At 40.3% G+C, this 17,519-nt stretch overlaps 2 protein-coding genes across 2 annotated transcripts in view; one reads left to right on the forward strand and one right to left on the reverse strand.

The window, feature by feature from the left end:
- The window catches only part of LOC135711377 (nuclear pore complex protein Nup88-like), a 489,612-nt gene that overhangs the window by 364,419 nt on the left and 107,674 nt on the right, over positions 1-17,519 (forward strand). The window lies entirely within an intron of this gene.
- Positions 1-17,519, reverse strand: part of hec (hector) — a 102,158-nt gene that overhangs the window by 73,195 nt on the left and 11,444 nt on the right. The gene's annotated exons all lie outside the window — the stretch shown is intronic.

A 17,519-nucleotide genomic window follows, 5' to 3' on the forward strand; every position in this document is an offset into this window, starting at 1 on the left:
AATGGAAAACGAATTAGCTATGGAAAGTGACATGATTTAGAGGTGGAAAACATAATGTACCTATAAGTATATGAAGCCAACGCGTACAAAAGCTGCCTCGTCAGAATGAGGGATAAGTGTGTTTTCGGTGTGCCGTGGATCATTTAGAATTTATAATGTAACTGCCATAGAACATTCCCATGGCAACGGTTGGGTGGAGTGACGTTTGAAATTTATAGTTACACATAGTATGAAGTTGAACGAGCGCCACCCAAAGTGGTTGTGTTTTACTACATATGTCATGCTGAACAGAGTTTTTTAATTTATTTGTATGGTGGATGATCACAAACCCCTGCTCCCAACTGGGTTTTTTTTATTGGTAAAGGGGTCCCCAATTCAATAAGTGTGCTAAATTTTAACGATTTTGGTTACGATCTGAATTTGCGGAAGCACTTTTAAGTGCTTAAAGGAAAAATAATGGGACACTAATTGTTTTGCAATAAATTATTATAAAACTACTTAACTGGGAAGCGAAGGCCTCCGTAGTGAAGGCCTCCGCGGTGCCGAAGCACCAGCGATGAAAACTAATTCTTTTCGATAGAGGGTGCGTTGTCCTTAATCGGAAGAACGCAGATTTTCCCCTCGGTTTGATTGGTCCTACAGTGGTCCAAGCTAAAATATTCCTACAAAGGCCATCGAAGGAAAAATGTGACTGGGACGACTTGTTACCTGAGCATCTGCAGAGTTTCTGGTTGGAATATCATCGTAATCTTATGGCTTTGGGAACACTCACTGTTCGGATCGAATAAAAGAAACCGTTCTTGAATCAACCTTCTCTTGCAGGTAAATCAAACTGCAATTTTTATGAGAAAGTAATTGAAATTAGTACAGTGTTTTCATGAATTTTAGTGTTAGTATTACTCACAATTTTAGTTTGTTTTCCTCCTCTAAACTTTCCATGTCTTTCCAATTTTGCTTCCAATACTATGCCTGACACAATTAAGCGCATTAATTTTATTTATTTTCAACGTTTTCTGCATGATTTACCTATCTACCAATCTGTCTTGTCGATCCGTCTATCATCAACTAACCTCCTCTTTGTGTCGTAAAAAACTGTAATTTATTTATTTCGTTCTTAACATGTTTCAATCTTTGTATGTTGAACTAACCTGGTGTATTAAACTGCGGTCGTTTAATTATTTTAACTTTAAAAAAAACGTACCGAAATTTCACCTTTTTCCAACAAAACACACTCTCAATCTCAATCGACAAAAAAACTAAACTTCAGCCTTTTTTAATTTGGTTACTTTTCCTTTGCACAACTTCTGTCAGATCAACTTCCAACTATCTTTTCTCTCTTTCTCAAACCCGTCACTTCTATACTTAACCTGTCACCTTGTCACACCTCATCAGCCAAACCTCTTCTCGCCTCATCGGCCGATCGCGAGGTGGAACGGTCCGTGTTGCCAGAACACTCACTGTACCTCGATGGGTTTCCTTCACTCAAGACCTAGCCACTTTAGAAGTACATGGTTTCTGCGATGCCTCGCAAGTAGCCGATGGAGCATGCTTGTTTTTCCGCTGCGTTGCCACTGACGGATCGATTACTGTTTGACTGATTACTGCCAAGTCGAAAGTTGTATCACTCGAAAACTATAGAAAGCGAAAAAGAAGACTCAATCAAGAACTGGCTAGAACTCTTCGTAGCACTTCTGATGAGTCATCTTTATGAGAAATTCTGCACCAGACACATGATGGTGGAGATGCTAACCAATACTTTGCGATTGAAGAATCGGTCCAAAAGTACGGTTGTAACGGAATCTAGATGCTGCTGCAGAAGTTCTTCAATATCATCGTGGACTGTGGACTCGATATTCAGGAACAAAGACCAAATTTTGGGAACTGCAACAACAGAAACACGCTATCTGTAGAGGAATCTATGTGCGAAGAAATCTTCGAGCAAACTTCCACACGGGATCAGGATGGTAGATTTGTAGTTACCCTCCCAAAAAAGGAAGCTGTGATTCAGCAGCTTGGAGATTCAAGAACCAGCGCTCTAAAACGTTTCTATGGGCTTAAGCGTCGGTTCACGTCGAATAGCACATTGAAGGATCTATATTGTGATTTCACCGACGACTATTTGTCTATGGTTCATATGAAGAAAGTTTCTGTAGCTCATAAGGTTTTCGGCAATGGTGGGGCCAACTTCTTTTGATACTTTTACCAACTGTTTTTTTTTTTCAAAGGCTGCTCGGTCTCCAACACCGTAGGTGTTTTACGAAGTGTGCCCTTCATGAGGGCCCAAAACTTCTCAATCGGGCGAGTTCCGTAAGTTGACGTCTTTGGTACAGAGGCATCAGTCTAACAGTGGCATGAAGTCAAATCCGGCCAAAACAGCGTCTCGCCTCCTTGAGACCGCAGAAAGTGTAGAAGGCGCTTCTGGAAGCACTCGTCCCGATAGATTTTCCCGTTGATGGTACCCGTTGTGATGTACGGCTGGCTCATCTTGCCGCACCCACAGGTGGCCTGCCAAACCAAACTTTTAGTGAATTTGTCCACCTTCTTTTTACTTAACTCCTCAGGAACGGCCAACCGTTATGTGGCAACGTAAAACTCCTGCTCCGGCAACTGCTCTGCGTCTCGTCGTCCATCACGGCGCACCTCCGTTTCATCAGCTACTCCCGATATAGCTTTCTGGTGCGAGTTGTGGCCACCGTGTTTTGTTTGTCCGGTTCGGTGCCTTCCGGACCCTGTATACGTGGATGCCGGCACGTTTCCTCGTTTTCTGGACAAACCAAATGGAAACATCCGCCTACTTCACCGCATCACGGATCAAAAGATTAGGCCGACGCTTAAACAGACTCAACACCTTCACCGGGTCAGCTGTCTTCAGTTTTCTGGCGCTGGGTCGTCTGGGTCTCCTAGAATGACTTCACCACCGGGGAAATCGTCGGATTCCCAGGTGTTTCCCGATCCATCTGTCGGACGCAGTCGGATTTTCCACGACGGAGCACCAGGCTTGCAATTGCTCATTACAGCTAAAATGCTAGTTTTTGAATCATACACACACTTTAGTTTCTTTTCTTTTATCTTGTAAATAAGAATTATCATTAAAATATCTCATAGCATCATAAATCCGAAAAATAGCATTTTAGTTGTAATGAGCATTTGCAAGCTTGCGGAGCACAAGATTTTTTGGCGGATCTGCTCTTGCTCCGGTGCCATCTCGATAACCACTTGACAGATTGCGATGAAATTCGGCCAGCGTAAACATTACACTCTAAGCTAGTTTCAGTCAAAATTTCATCGATTTTTACCCACACGCTAAAAAGTTACAAACTAATCAATGTGTCTCACTTTTTTCGAGTATAGTCTTTATTTTAAGTCCATTAAACTGTTCAGAAGATTGAAGCTAAATTAACGTTTTTGAAATTTAATAAAAATAAAAAAAATCTCTCAAATTAAAAGAAGTTGCCCAAACTTTTATGAGCTTCCCAGATTTATAAGCTTTTCCCTCAATTCCTTCAATTTTCTCTGAATTTATTCTCTTCGATGCTTCTTGAAGGCCTTTAAAGTCTATGAATTTGAATGTTTTTAAAAGTTTGGGGAACCTAATTGTAGTTAAGGAAATTTTGTTTAATCTGCAAAACTTCATTAATTATTCAGTTTAATGAACTTGAAATAGATCAGGAAATTTGGTGAAAATTTGGGAAAGTTTGAAGAACTTCAAAAAATTTTGCAGAAAATCAACGAAACTGTGATCTTGACATTTTTACCTAGGGGATGAGTACTTAAGGGGCTTAGGTTTTTGTTAAGTCTTTAGTGGGAATGACACTGATGAATACTGCACATTGTAGTCGAAATACGTATCTGTCATGGATACCAAAATTATTTAAGTGGAATTAAATGGAAGATAACCCTTTTTTGCTGTTTTATTTAAGCATTCCGCTAACAACCAAATTTCATTACTTCAACGAAACTGTTAAAAGTCCAGAGAGCTTTACAGACGAGGTGAAATTAATAGGAATTCAAATAACTTTGACATGAGAATTACATACGTAGCACTCCAAGGAACATCGCAAAACCTCATAGTGTAGATATTATTGTTTAAGCTCAAGGACCTTTTAAGAAATTCTTCCAAATTTTTAGAAATTTAGGGAATTTAATTATAGCTCAGGTATTTTATTTTCCTTGATTTGTTTTCCGTGCTGAGTACCAATGCTACCGACGCCAGGGAGGCAGCTCCCACACCTGGACCCTATCAATCGACCCATCAACTCATGAACCGGGGACCAACGGCGTGATCAGAGATGTTATACCTCAGAACATCCCAGCGGCGCCGACTGGGATTGAACCTAGGCATGCTGGGGTGAGAGGTAATCACGCTTATCACTACTCAGCTCAGCATACTTTTTAGAACTTGGGTTTGGCTTATGAACATACTGGAAGCTTTGGGATCATTGTTTCGAAACTCATAGGAAAGGTTCAAGGTCATTTCTGAACGTTGGAGAAGGACATAGATGTTCTACGATCCTGGATGAATGGAGAGAATGTGTAAAAGTAATAATTATGTGTTGTAACGGTGGCCAAGAAAATGTTTTTCAGGAGGATTTCACTAATTAAAACCGGACAAGAACTATGCCGTGTTCGAATTACGTATTTATTTAATAACAACTTTTAAATGAACAAACTTTTCTTTTTTCTCTGCTCGGGGGAAGTGTTGGCAGCTGCCGTAAGCAAAAGCAAAGTAATTTAACTACAGGTAACAATAAGGAAATATATCAAAGTTATTTAACCAAGGTATGACAGCTCTTCCTCCCTTAAAAGTATGCAATTACATATTTGAATCTTCACAAATTCAATCTTCTCAGAGGACGAATGATTCTGCCCGATCGTCTCGGCAATTGGTGTGCCCCCTTATGTTTAGATAGAGCGGCATCTCTTCCAGTCGTCGAACCAGGATCAGGAACTCTCGTAGCCTCAATCTTGACTGTTGAGGTTGCAATTATTCCGGCGTAGCATTGGGCAAAACACCAGAATCAGAAGAAGCTTCAGGAACGATTGGGACGACTGGTTCCTCCGGAAGCACTGTAGCGGGAACGAATCTATCACCAGGTGTAGGTGTGCGCCGACTTCCCGTAGCTAGTCAACATGTCGTTTCCAAGTCCTTCCATCATCCAGATGAATGTAATAGTGCAATTTCCCCAACTTCTCCGAGATTACTCCGTACTTCCACTTGGTTTTGTCGTAATAATCTCTAGCAGCAAATCTCGCCCCCTCTGGAAGATCGCGTACTTTTCCTTCTACCGGGTTAATAGTTCCAGAAGATTCAGGAATCAGCAGATCCAACCGTGAACGGATTTGTTGGTTAAACAGCATCATCGATGGCGACTTTCCAGTAGCTGGGTGGATGGTCTTCCTGTAGGTCAGCAAAATGTTACAGAGTTCAGCATGCATTGTACTTCTGTCACACTGAAGACTCTTCAACTTCGCTTTCAGAGTTTGGATGAACCTTTCTGCCAGTCCATTCGTCGCAGGGTGGTATGGTGCGCCCATCTTGTGGTAGACTCCGTTCATTTTCAGGAATCTCCTCAGACGTGAATTGTACCCCGTGGTCGGATACAAGCAGTGATGGAATTCCGTACGTGGAAAAGTATTCACGGCACACCTGGATCGTAGTAGCAGTCGTAATATTGTTGATAATCCTTGCCTCAGGCCACTTTGTGTAGGCATCCACGAGTACGATGAAATACGTGTTTCTGAACGGACCAGCAAAGTCGACATGCACTCGCTCAAACGGCTCATAGACTCCAGTTGAGCACTAGATCCTCAATACATCTGTCTACTCCTTCCCACCAGACATATCCACGGGCCAAAGTCTTCAATCTGGTGATACCAAAGTATGTCGAATGTAGTTCTGACAACCAGTGGTGGCACGAGTCCTGAAGTTTAACATTTTTTCCTTAACATTTGATACATTTTGCGATAACCATTGATAACCATTTAACCATTTTAACCACAAAAACAAACTGGCAAGCGGCAAAAATGTCATGACATTTCTAAACTGTTTTCTGCCAGCGACAGAACATTTTCGCACAAAGAAGCAGACAAGACCGGCGGCGCGCGCGACATAAATTTATGTCGTGTAGAATTTTGCTGATTTCTGGTTAATTACTGCATTTATTTGATGTTTATTGCATGGAATTAAAAGATAAGAATGAAGACTGACCACACATAAGCATTGATGTTAAAATTATGCGTAAATAAGGGAGTTGGTAATTTACTGTCACACGCAAGCCTGCAGCTAAAATTTCATTACAATAAACTGTTTGGAAAAATCAGGCTGCGAGATTTTATTTATTCTCTATCTCCGCTGTTCGCTTGGAATGTAGTTATACACGGTCGCCCGTGTGCTGGCTGTTTTGTTTCGCTCTGGACGATGGTTTTTCAAAAAATGTACTGTTGCCACCTCTGCTGACAACACCTTGCTCCGCAAGCTTGGAGGAACGTAGACACGTATTCCCCTCAGGACACATCCTTTCTGAAGGGTGAATTCCGATTGATCTACTCTGAAGCGATCCCTGGGCTCGACGGGCTTCCCGTTCTTCAAACCCTGCACAAGCACCTTCACTGTTGAATCCAAGGCAGTAGCTTCCCAAAGCTCCTCCACAGTCAACGGCAACGTTTCGATGATATTTACTTCCAGGAAATTCGTTTCCTCGACAACTATATCGGGAGTTCTTTCCTTTAGCGGCAATCTTGAAAAAGCATCAGCGTTAGCGTGCTGATTTGTAGGGCGAAATTGTATGCTGTAGTTGAAAGATTGCAAGAATGTCGCATAGTGTTGCATTCTAAGCGCCGACATCTTTGGAAGTCCTTTCGTATCCGAAAATATTTGCTTCAGCGGTTCGTTGTCCGTAATCAGCGTGAACTTCCGGCCATAGAGATACTGGTAGAACTTGCGAACTCCGAAGATTATCGCGTACGCTTCTCGATCGACCTGCTTGTAGGCTTGTTGAGTAGAGTTGAGTGTCTGCGATGCGTATTGGATCGGTCGCTCCGAACCATCCGGGAAAACGTGACTGAGCACTGCGCCGACTCCGTAAGACGACGCATCTGTAGCAAGCACAAGTGGCAACGTTGTGTCGTAGTGGACTAGGAATTCTTCGGACTGTATATCTTGCTTTACCTTGCTGAACGCCTCGGCACATTCCTTCGACCACACGAAAGGAACAGAGTTCTTCAAGAGATTATTGAGAGGATACAAGGTCGTGCTTAGATTTTGAAAGAACCTTCCGTAGTAATTGACTAGTCCTACGAAAGAACGAACTTGATCCTTATTTTCTGGTATGGGCATATCCTGGACAGCATCAATCTTTTTCTGCATCTTGTGAATACCATCCTTGTTGATCAGGTAGCCACAGTACTCAATTTCGTTTGCGAAGAACTGGCATTTGTCCAAGTTGATCCTCATGTTGTACGAGTTAAGGCGTTTCAAAACCTCTTCCAACCTCTGTAGATGGATGTAGTCGTTCGGCCCTGTGATACGAATATCATCCAAGAAAACAGTCACGCCCGGGATACCATTCAACATCTGTTCCATGAACCTCTGCCAGATGGCAGGCGCAGACGCAATGCCATATATTAGACGTGTAGGCCGGTACAAACCCTTATGGGTGTTTAGAGTTAGTATCTCATGATCACCCTCCTCAACAGTTGCAGGTAGGCTTGAGTCAGATCAATTTTGGTAAACTTTTCTCCACCAGCTACAGTGGCGAAAAGCTCTTCTACCGTCGGCAACGGGTGATCATCAATCTCCAGATTCGGATTAACCGTAACCTTGAAGTCGCCGCATAGCCTCACTCTATTGTTGGATTTCATTATCGGAACAATTGGTGTCGCCCACGCACTGTGGTTCACCTTCTCCAGGACTTCATTTTCGACCAAAGTATTGAGCTCCTTTTCGACAGCTTCTCGCATAGAAAATGGGACTGGACGCGCTTTCACGTACACTGGTTTCACATTCGGTTTGAGGTATAGCTTTGCCTGAAAACCGGTGATTCTTTCAATGGATTCGTCGTACACATTAGCATACTTTCCAACCAGCGTTCTAACAGCAGCAGGAGTATACTTCAGCACAGCAGCAGAACTGTCCAGCACATGCACATCTGAATGCGCTACGTCGTTCAAATCAATCTGCATCCATGTAATCCACTGGCGTCCCAGCAATGGATGCTTCCGGACATTCGACACGTACAATGGTAGATCAAATGATTTCGAACGGTACTCCACAGTGACTTTCAGCATCCCCTCGACGTTGATTCGATTGTTGCAGTAGCTCACCAGCTCAAGATCCGAAGGCAGCAGATTCTCCGCCGAAAAGTATTTCTTCTTATCCTCTGCACTGATGATTGTGACTGGAGCCCCGGTGTCCACCTCGAAACGGATAGCAACACAATTCACCATCACTTCCAAATAAAACTTGGTAGTCGACGGCTTGCACCGCTGCTCGAGCTTGCAAATTTCCTCCAATGTCACCAATTTACTTTCCTTCCGACTGGTACCACCTGCAGCCTCCTCCTGCAAATGAGCTTCTGATTTACCACCTTTCTCCTTCTTCGCCTTCAAGCACACCTTTTGCAAGTGCCCTCCGATCAGTAGTAGCGGTGCGCCTTTCGTTGTGTACTGGAAAACAATGTTCAACGCCACGCGCCGAAAGCACTGCTGTTGCTGCTGATGAAGACCGACCGGACACTACCACACACGGTGATTGAATAAGCACCGTTCGGCGAGACCGGATGAAATTTGATTTTTAAATCTGCGCTTTTTGCAGGCAATCGATGCAACAGTTGTAATTAGTGTTATTTTCAATGGTGACCTATTGAAAATTAATTAAGTGTTCAATTTAGCAGATTTGTAGAAAAAATTCCAATCGATTGGCTTATTAAGAATTAAAATCCAACCGCTATTGACAGAGTTATAAGTGGTCAAAACCTGACCACTTTTCGTAACGCGGTTGGTCGATTTTGTTTTTTTTTTAAATTGCACTCGCAATATGTTGCCGAAACACGTAATCCTACGTCAAAAACCGAAAGTAGTCTCCTTAAAGTACCACTGCTCGTACTAGTTAACATGAAAGACGATCGGTTTTTCTCCAAAATTCGCACAAGAGCCTAAGAGCAAAAAAAAAAATAAAATATGCTGCAAAAATTAACTTTTAAGATTCTACAACACGAACAATTTCTCGATCTTTCAAGCACTTGATAAATGTTTCAATACCTTGTTTGAGAGTTAGAGTTTGAGGAATTCATGTTCCACTTGTTGGAACTAAATAACTACCGTGGATTTAAATTATAATCAAATGCAAGCCTTTGATCCCGCATATTATGTATATTCTGAACTTTTAGACGCTTGATTGGTAGACCACAGCATTAATGTGTGAGTGAGTTGTTTCTCGCGACACTTTCACAAGCACAGACATAGGAGTTTGACACAGATGATTGAAGGATTACTTTTCTTTTACCATTTTACATTATCTCGGGCTCACATCTGACGATATACTTAATATAAGAAGTATGAAATGCATCTCAGTTGTTGGATTTCTCAAAGTAGGTTGCCTTCAGTATAAGTTTGTCAATTGCTGATTTAGAATTTATGCAAAATTTAATCTGATATGCAAATTGCAAGTATTTAATCAATTTATGAAATATGCAATCATCGGGTTGGCATATAAATTGCAATGCTTCAAGTGGTTCCTTCTTCAGAACACTGAAGGAGTTCGCAGTTGACAGGTGAATTCTACCGAAGAAATTACACTTGATTTCATGCAAATTCATGGAAGAGAGCATCGGTATGCATTATTCATGATTCTGAATAACTATCTTCCGCGAAGTATATCAAATGACTTTGTAATATGCTTCGGTACATCCTAAGCTCCTCAAACAAGCAATGAGAAATGCATTATGATGTGGAATATTATTCTGCGTAGCTCATCGAAAGACCACAGACAAACAGACGTAACGCTTAGGATAAGTTTGTTTTTTTTAATGGGATATCTCGAGCTCCTCGCGGAAAACAAGTTACCCCCTAATAGTACGTTCAGACAAAGGTTTCTGTGTTGCAATTATTTGACAACCGTTATAACATGTTATAACTACTCAGTCTGGCCAACGCTTAGGTCGCAAACATTATTGCTTGCAAGGTAAACTGAATATAACTGAATCATAGTATTCAAATCATTCGTTAAATACATGAAAGATGATGCAAAATGAAAAGTTACGTCTGTTTGTCTGTGGAAAGACCATCATTCTTTGGTTATCAAACATCGATACTGTTCCCATTATGCACTTGTTCGATCCCACTATGTAGAATGTAAAACATTATAAAGCAATATTCCCACAACGTGGCAAGACTATATCTGTACAGAATGAGAAAACTATCTTATCCCCTCGGCACTCCAGATTCTCAGCTTAACAAAGATTCATTACTCAAGCTGTCAATTAAATTTATCGCTGTTTTTCTATCACTGCTCATTCGATGAGTATGACCAAGTTTGTACGAAAATTTGAAAACAAAAAGTTATCTCAACACTCACCGGCCAGCAGCCATGCGCTTACTGGGGTGTAAAATTGATTGCTTGTCGATCCATCGTCCGGAAGCATAAATTAACTGTCAATTGCAGTAGCTTCATTGTGCATAGTTTTGGTTCTAAAAAGTCATCTTATCTTTCACGATGAAATTGTGTTTTGTCGTTATCCAAGCTTTGGTCTTAAATCTGCAGAAAATCATGCTGAACGAAGCATAAAATTATATACAAACCCAGTGAGCCTACAAACTTGCTGGTTACATTTATTTATCAGAAATGTACATATTTTGTCAATACCATTTTCCATACGACTTCTAACGTGACAACTAAGTCCCGCTGTACCACTTTTCCCGATTGCATCAATATTGAAATCATAGCAATCCCCTTCCACTGAAAACCACGTTGCTAGGGGTGATCATTTTCAATCATCATTGACGGCTGAAATGATTCCGGAGAATGTGCTTCGATTCCTTGCTCTCCCGAACGCATTTCACAGCCGAGTTGTTAATTATCACCAACCAGGGTTAATGACGCTGATGTTAACGCCATTAACAACCCTGCCATCGACTAACAAATAATGATCGGCCCCATGTATGCCGCCCAAGGAAATAAATCAATATTCATGAGAATGATTCCCAAATCGGTTCCATCACATTATTTATTCGAAAGAGAGTGGAAAAGCCGCCTGAAAAGGGTTTGTCAATTTCCGTGATGAAGGTGCCACTTCAGATGCGGCAAAACACAAAGCCAACCATGACGGTACGGAGGCATTCGGTCAATTGGGTAAGCCAGCCAGGCACACTTGATCAAAAATTTATGATTCTCGAAATTAAGTGGGACGCGTGGTATATAGTTTAATTGAATGTAAGTGGAAAGCACCACCACACGACACATCGTGAACACTCATGGAAGTCAATTCAATTCTCACTTGTTTCCGCACCGCTGTGACAGACACGCTTTGTGTACACGCTGTTTCAAAACTACGCAAACCTGGGTAGAAACCACAAATTGAACCTACATTAGTGTTGAAAAATTAACGACATCAATTCTCGACTTGTCACTCCCAAATTAGTTGATTCAATTTTGGGTAGGTTCAGTTTTGACCGATCTGGATGGATTGCACCCAAGTTTAGGTAGTTTTGAAATAGCGTGTATTTAGTGAACAGCAGGTGCTAAGAATGAGGTGATGAAAACCTCATCGGATGCGTGTCGCGGTGTTTCTTGCCAGTCAGGCGTTCATAATTATACACTGAACCAACGAGAAACGTAAATTTCACCTGAAAATTCAGGTAACTTCCTAAAGATAATAATACAGTACGAATTACTTGCTACACTTAATATTCAATGGCATGGTAATGAATTCAACTGGATTGACTGGTCGAGTTGAAGTGTCATACTGGTGAAAGTTATGTGAAATTCACGTAGGTTTTACGAATGAGATTTCTTTTTAGTGCTCTTTGCTTATTCATAAGTTCAATATGGCGACAATAGCAAATATGTGGACAATCCCTAGATCGTCTACTTGAAGTTTTCTAAGCGTGAGTTTAATATTAATAATTTAATCCTTATTTATTAAATCCTAAATTAAATTGCAGAATGCGGAATCGGATTGATTGAGCTCCTCACAATCTCAATCGATATGATTCAAGATTTATTTCGACAAATGGTAGTCAAATGGAGGTTAAAAAAAGAAACGTTTGTAATCGAAATTTGAAGATGTCAATACACCAATACTTAATTTCCTGTTCCTACTATTTCATACAGAAAATGATTATTAAAAATGAAAATCTATGAGATAGAGTTGAATTGTAATCTAATAAAAAAAATAAATTAAATTTAGGGACTTTATCTGAAATTGAACAACATCGCAAATCAGTGAATTGTGTTTTTTTTTGCTGTTAGAATGCATTGTTTATGATAAATTCAATAAAATAGGGGAAAAGTTGGCTTCGGCAATACCTTAACCTATTATCGTCAGGGGGGTAAACAACGTTCTTGGGAGCTCAATTTTGGCATGTGGATACATTGTGTTTCAGAGCAACTATTGGCCAAATTTGAGTGCTCTAGGACTTTGTTTACCCCCCTGACGATAATAGGTTAAGGTATTGCCGAAACCAACTTTTCCCCTTATAAACCGAAATTAAAATTAAATCTACCACCTTTGCACTTGAATATTACTATAAAATCCAGTAACATTTACTTTAAAATTCACGTAGCTATTAAGTGAAACCTATGTGTAGATCATCGGAATTTTCGATAAAATTTACGTGAAAATCACTTGATTTCTATATGAATCACATGGAACAGATTTCATTCGTAAAACACGTAATTTTCACCTGAAGAGTACGATGGAAAATATCTACGTACTTTTTCAGGTGAATATTAAGTGAACTTTTATTGCAGTGTAGTCAATGTCAATCATTACTTGTCTAGAACGGGTTTGGGCTATCTACTCCTGATACCAGTAGGAAAAGGTGGGGTAATACGCGCCACGCTGTAATATGACCATCAGCTCATGTGTTTTTCAAAACTAATTTAAAGGTGTCGAACCTCTTAACGGAATCCCTTTAGAGCACCCGCACCAATGCGTTACTAAAGCTATATTAGCTACCTCCACCGTAACGCAGCAACCACATCGGGGGTTGCTATTCCAGTGCGGGAAATAACAATCTGGCTCTCAGTGAGCAGCGGGTTGACAAATATAGCAGTGCGATAGCAACCGACTCAAGCGTTGCTATCTGTGAAATGTCAGTTTTGCTTTTCATTTGAAGATTGTTGAAAACTATATAGGGGAAATGGCTCTAATGTTGGCCTATGGATCTAAGCTTGGACCCATCGCTAAAAATCTACTATTTATCAATTTTATCTAGATAAACGCGTCATTGGGACGGCACTAATGGATACTATTGGTCACTATTGAAAATTTAGTCGCTTGCTGAATTTATGTATGGGCCCAAATTAGCGGCATTTAGGCCGACATAACATCCATTTCCCATATAGATGAATTTCGATCAGAGACAAAAATGTGGACAGCAAAGCGGTCCTCTGGAAGACCCGGAACATCCGTAAATGTGAGAAGCTAGTAAACAAGAATCTAGATTTGTTTAATCAACTTGTTCTGATGCTGCATGAATGAATTTGGATTTGAAACCAGTATGTGCACTCTGGTGGCTACGGAAGGGTCCTCCGGAACATCCGTAAAGGTGGTCAATAATTGTAACTGCCCGAAAGATCTCTGAGCTTCCCTTAAGTTCTGTAGACTTCCTTTAAGTTTTTAAACTTCCGGGAAATTTTACTGAATTTAATTGAATTACTTTGAAGTTTTTTGATTTTCCTTGAGGTTCCCACAGTTCCTGAAGTTTTGAAAACTTCATTGAAGCTCACGGCACTTCGTCAAAAAACTCTCATTCTTCCTGAACTTCTTTGGACATCCCTGAGGGTTTGAATCGTTCCTGAAGTTCAATAATTTTTCTATTGTTTTGGAAATTTTAATGATGTTCATAAAATTTCCTGAAGACCCCACATTAGTTCTGAAGTATCACAAATAATGTGCAATTCTTGAAATATCACACAATTCCTTTGAATTCCTTGAAAGATCCTACAGTTTTTCTTACATACGTTAATGAAACTGATATGAAAATCTCTGATCATCTGCGAAGTTCCGAGAGCTTCCTAAAATGTAATGAAACTACCCAAAAAATCTATATACTGAAGGTATCTTGACGTCCTTGAAGATTTCTGAAATTTTTCAAAGATCTCTTTGAACATAATCTGATCGTCGGTGAATTTCCTGCAACTTTTTTGCAGGTCTTTAAACTGTACTGAAAACCATGGAACTCCCTTAAAATTGTTGTGACTGGACCGAGGTTTCCAGCCTCGGTCACGGTTCTACGAATCTGCCGCTCAGCTGGTGGTTCGATCACGCTCACTGTTTTCTAGTCATTTCTTTTCCACACTAACTCTATCTACTACATTCTTCCCCTCTCCTACTCTCCTTTATTGAAGGTTGGGGTCATTTTATCAACCCTCTCTGGGAAATTTCACCAACAATCGTGATAGCAATGACCGGTGTGTAAACTAGTTGCTAACTAAAATAACAACGACTAAAGTTGTCAAACTGGTGCGGATGCTCTTAAGAAGAGCTTTTTGAGTACACTCAAAAAGCTCTTATTAACACACGTGTTAATTTATTTCTTTTTAATTCCGTTATAATTGCTTATCTTTTGGCAGATACACGTATTTCGTCTACTATTTGCAGACTTCATCAGTGCCAAGTACTCAACACACTCACAAAGCTCTTAATAATTTAAAGGTTTTTCACCCAGAATTATTACCTTGAAATCTCACTTATATTTGAGTTCCGTTCACTTAAATTCTCAAAAACGTAGGTCACTCATGGACTGAGTAAAATTTTACTAACGTTTGAGTGATATTTACTCAAACTGCCCATAGAGGCATAATAGCAACCAGTGGAAACTAACGATTTAAAATTGGCCCACATAACGGCGCCGGTTGTTTAGTGGTAAGCGTGATAACCTCTCACTCCAGCAGGCTTGGGTTCAATCCCAGTCGGCGCCGCTGGGATGTTCTGAGGCATAACATCTCTAATCACGCCTTCCTTCGGAAGGGGAGTAAAGCCGTTGGTCCCCGGTTCATGAGTTGATGGGTCGATAGGTAGAGTCCAGGTGTGGGAGCTGCCTCCCTGGTGTCGGTAGCATTGGTGCTCAGCATGGAAAACAAGATCGACAGAAAACAAAGCCAAGGAAAAAAAATTGGCCAACACTGGACTAGCCTATTGATCCCCAGCAAATCGATTAACGTACCCCATTCTAGTAACAATTCTAGTACTGATTCTTTATGAAAGTTTGACAGATAAAATGAGGGGTTCGTGGATTTTCCTATGTTTCGAGGGGTGCATCGATTAGATTGGGAGCGAAGAGTGCACCAGAGGTGAGCCAAAAAGTTGAGCACGTTTCTTCAGGACCTTCTGGTCTTAGAGTTACCTCTATGATAATAGTCTCATATGGATTTTTGTCAGAAATGAATTGTCCATTAGAATCTATTGTAAGCGGCATTTTACATGCTGTTTTTCCAGATGGGACAAATATGAGTTAGATTCAGTGGCCACGCATATAAATAGCATGGAAATCCATTGCAAAGGGGGCCAGGAATTAAATCAAGAAGAACAACATTAATAACCCTCTGGGATTGTATCCAATTGAGTTGACGTCTTTGGTGAAGTTGGTTTAATTAGGACTACAATTTGTAAGCTAAAATAGTTCATATTTTGGCGGCACAGATGAGGCAGCGGTACAAACTTTTTCATTTCGCAAGATATAGGTTTACTATCTTTGGCAAAGTTGTAGAATGTAGAAATTTATGAAAAAATTATCACGACAAAAAAGTTGTACATCTTCAAACAACTGAGATATGCGAAGTTTTATTAAATTTGCCTGACTGTAGCCCTTTGTAATCCAAGAAACTTCAATGAAGACGTTAACTCAATTGGATGCAATTCCAGAGCGTTATTATTATTTTTCTAGCTAGATTTAATTCCTGGCTCACTGTGCCATTGGTCATTCAAAAGTACAAGAATAAATGCCGTTGGTCTTCTTATTTACTATATTATTAGCATATTACACCCAGGTCCCCTAGTTCAATCTAGGAAAGCATGTGGGAACACCAGAGTAGTGCCATGCCTTTTGCATTCTCATCTTCGGACGTTGTGGTGATAATTAATCATTTTGGGACCTTTTCAGGTGTAAAATTGGTTACCACCCCCACACCTTCTGTCATCATGTTGGACGCCACCACGATGGATTCAAGGGCTTCATCGATCGAACAAACCTTTAAGGCAATCCATTGTCATGGCACTGGCTATGAAATTGTGCCGAGTTTACAAACTGAGAATCGATTGCGATGGTGTGAGGATTTTCTTCATACGAAAACACCCTCGTGGACGGGCTCGATTTCACCAGTAGTATCGAAAAATTACTCATTGAACTTCCATTAAAATCTCAAAAGTTCCTGAAGTTTTTTAAATATTAAAGAATTTCTCGAATTCCTCCTTTACATTTCCTAATTTTTCAAGTAGTTCTCGGAACTTCTCTAGCGTTCAAAAATTTTTCCAAATACTCATGGAACTTCCCTGAAGACCCCACATATTTACAGAAATTTTCAGATATTTTCAGAATATTCCTGAAATTCTCGGTATATTCCATAATTCTTCGGAATTTCTTGAAAGTTCCTGCAATTAATAAATAGACCTGCTCTGATGATCTCTGATCTTCCTTAAAGTACTATTTAGGAACATATCTGAAAATAATGGTATTGCTTAAAAATCGTTAAACTTCACTAAAGTTCTCTGATCTTCTTTGAAGATGTCGGAACTTTTTTAAAGTTTTCGAAAGGAGGAAAGGAAAGGAAAGGAAAGGAATTTCTTATAGTTTCTCAAAGTTATGCTGACATTCATGGTGCTTTCCTGAATTCATCGAAACCAATGAACAAGTTTTTCAAACTTGCCCGAAAGTCTGAACGTCCCTGAAGTTATTGTGACAGTCTTAAGATCTCTGAGCTACCCTGATAATATCTATGCCTATCTTCCCTGAGGTTCTTGGAATTTCTCTAAAGTTTCTGAACTTCTCTGAAGTTTTCTTGACTTCACTGAAGCAATTTGGATAAGTTCCAATAGCTCCTTAAAAGTTTCTCCAGTTTCCCTAATGCTGATGGAATCACCTTTAAGTTCTCGAAGCTTGCCTGAAGTGACCGAAATTTTTCAGAAGTTCCCTTACTATCAAAACGTGTGTTCATGAAACGTCCTCAAAATTCTCGGTATTTCCATTCAGTCCTCAGAACTTCTTCCAAATTCCTACAATTTATGTTGACCGCCCTGAAGTTTTCACTACTCTTCTGATAATGTTCCAGGAATTTCCCTGAAATTAATAAAACTGCTCTC

The sequence above is a fragment of the Ochlerotatus camptorhynchus genome, unplaced genomic scaffold, assembly GCF_037179485.1.
Source record: "Ochlerotatus camptorhynchus isolate MF236.1 unplaced genomic scaffold, CSIRO-AGI_Acam_v1.1 ptg000432l, whole genome shotgun sequence".
Classification (NCBI taxonomy): Eukaryota; Metazoa; Arthropoda; class Insecta; order Diptera; family Culicidae; genus Ochlerotatus; species Ochlerotatus camptorhynchus.